A 3,083-nucleotide genomic window follows, 5' to 3' on the forward strand; every position below is an offset into this window, starting at 1 on the left:
GGGGGGGGGACGGACAGGCTGCACACATTTTACAAGTTACATAGTATTTGGGGTTGATTAAAGACATAAGTCCATCAAGTCCAACCCATATAGGTCCGCACATCATCTCTTTCTTAGGAGTACTTGTACCCCTGTATGTTCCGGTCGCTCTGGAAATCGTCCAAGAGTTTCTTGAACAATTCCACACTCCTGGCTGAAATCACTGCCGATGGCAGTGAGTTCCAGACCCTAACCGCTCTTACCGTGAAGAACCCCCTTCGTCCCTTGTGCTGGAATTTGTTTTCCACCAATTTTAGGTGGTGGCCTCTAGTTTTTGTAACAGAGTTAATCTTAAAGAGTTTGTTGCCAATGAACATCTTGTATATGAAAATCATATCCCCCCCTTAATCTCCTTACTTCCAACGTGAACATGTTTACATTTATGAGCCATCGCCGCAATCACTTGTTAATGAGCGAGCGGATTCCCCAAACTACATTTAGTCCTGTCTTCCCAAAGCAGGACTAAATGTAGAAGGCAACTTACCGCCCGGCGCCTAGAACTGTATGTTCCGGGCGTCGGGGGATTCCACACCGCTGCCGCCCCTCTGCGCCCTGGCCTCGGTGGCCTTGTGTGGAATCCGGGCCTGCCTTTATTCTCTGTGCAGGGCAGGTGCCCTTACTACCCTAGATTTTGCCACTCTGAAAATGAAACCTGTATGCCTAACACAGTCTTCTGGGACTGAAAATCCGAGATTGTCTTCTCAGCTAAAAACTGGTAAGAAGACAGCTAAGGTTTGCAGTACTGACACAGCTTGTGTTAGGTGTATTGACTAATTTTGTGCAAGAGGACTAACAATTATGTAATAATATAAAATATTGTAATGGTTGGTATGATTATTGGTGCTGCAACTCTTGTCACCGCAAGGTATGGCGCATTATGTGGTGCTACAAAAAACTACATGCAACCTTTTTTGGTGTGTTTTGGTGCTTCCAATACACCGCTAGGGTTTATTAGTGGAAATGTTTCATCTTAGGGCATTGTGCTTCAATGTGATATTGCAGGCACCACATAATATTGCACAATCATGGTCTCTATTAGACATGTGCGATACGCTTCGTTCCAAATCAAAATTCGTACATATTCAGACATTCGGACACATCCGAACTTCAGAATCCCAATGCATTCGATTGGGTCTAAATCCGAATTTTCATTTTGTATTCATGGAGCTCCCGAATGCCATTCAGGTCTGGGAGCCTGAGATTTAGATTTATGCATATATGGGTCACAATGTTGCCGCTACAAATATTTGTTCATATTATAGAATACTACTCATATATACTGTGATGTTGGGGAGCTCACAGAGCACTCGCACAGAGGGGTTTTGAATCAAACAAAAGCTTTTATTTTTCGCAGGGCAGCCAAAAAATGGTAAACACAAAATACACAATATATCTTCAGCAAACTCAAAATAACAGTCCAAATCTTTGGCACAGATAACAAAACATAAATGTGTCTTATCGACTTGTTGAAAAAAAAGTCCCAAACCTGAGAAAATCCCTTTCAAGAAATATAAGTCCTGACAGCACAGCACAGCAATACAGCAAGTCTCTCTCACAGCTACAGCTGATCACTTGCTCCTCAACTCCCACACTCCTCTCTGGGAGGTGCAGACCTTTAAACTCCTTCCTGGGGCAGGAAGGTTAAGCCTGTGGCAGCCCTTAAAGGGACCACAACCCAAACAGTGGTGATATATATCTCCCATCCAGGACCCAGCCTTGCCGTCCTCTACAATACATAATACTAAAACTGATTCTAGAACTCCAAGACCCGAATGGAGTCTGAATTTCTGAATAGCATTTGAGAGCTCCTGAATGCCATTCAGGTCTGGAAGCCTCAGCTTCAATATGACTCCCAGACCCGTATTGCTTTCTGGGGCTCCCGAATGGTATTCGGAAATTCGGATCCCAAATGCCATTCGCGTCTAGGAGATTCAGCTTTAGTATTAATATCTGTATATAGGTTTTCTGTGGTTTTCGCAAAGAATATTCGTAAACTCGTCTAAAACTAACGAAAATCCGGATTTTGTCCCAATCTGAAAATCTGAACCGAATTGAATTTTGGATCCGAATCCCGAAATAACGAAATATTCAAACCGAATTGTTCCGCAGCTTACATGTCTAGTCTCTATTATATATGAATCTCAGCTCTGGTGTTCTTTTTCAATGGCTTATCTGTGTATCGTACAATGCTGTATTGTAAAAGGGGCATTTTAGAAACAGCTTGTGAGCAAGGTCCTTTTCCTCTATAGTGTTGGTTAGTATCTAGAATTTTTACTTTGCAGAAATCTCCATGATATCGCCATTTTATCAATATTTATTGGAGTAACCGGGGAATAAAACATTTTTTGTTTTTTTTCTTAACAATGCAATGGGCTTTATGCTCCTGAGGGTTACAAAACTGTCTTTCAACTGTGTACGTTTATCCTGTCCTTGTACCAAAAAAAGGTCTCTAATTAACCAGGACCATGTTGTTAGATATTGTAACAATGTGTAACAAACAGTTTGCACAGCGCTTTTAGCGGAAGACATTAAAATCACAATACAATTCAAGACAAGATGGTAAGGAGGGCCCTGCCCCTGAAAGCGTGCAATATAAAATGGAGGGGCCAGTGATTATCCATTATTGTTCACCTTTTAGATTAGCTCCAGTAGCTCATTACCCTGTATGGTATGAGAACAACAAGATTACTAAGAGTAATATTTAGGGCTGGTAATGATAAAAAAATTTCCTGTTCGATTAATCGAAATTTTTTTTAATCGATTAATCGAGTCATGGTATCACATCGAGATTCGAGGCGGGTCTCTGTATCAGGTGGCTGCTGCTGGGTCCTCGCAGCTGAGGCCCCTGTGCTGTCCCAGTATTTGCCTGGTAGTTCCGCCACTGCAGGTAACGAAGGGAAGGGGGAGGAGTCCGGTGACGTCACGGACATAGACGTCAACGGACTCCTCCCTCCTTCCCTTCGTTACCCATCACGGACAACTACATCACCCGACTCCTCCCCCCTTCCCTTCGTTAGCGGTCAGAGCCATTTGGGGAGGGGGGG

Source organism: Nanorana parkeri, unplaced genomic scaffold (genome assembly GCF_000935625.1).
Source record: "Nanorana parkeri isolate BGI_ZX_2015 unplaced genomic scaffold, ASM93562v1 scaffold2804, whole genome shotgun sequence".
Lineage (NCBI taxonomy): Eukaryota > Metazoa > Chordata > Amphibia > Anura > Dicroglossidae > Nanorana > Nanorana parkeri.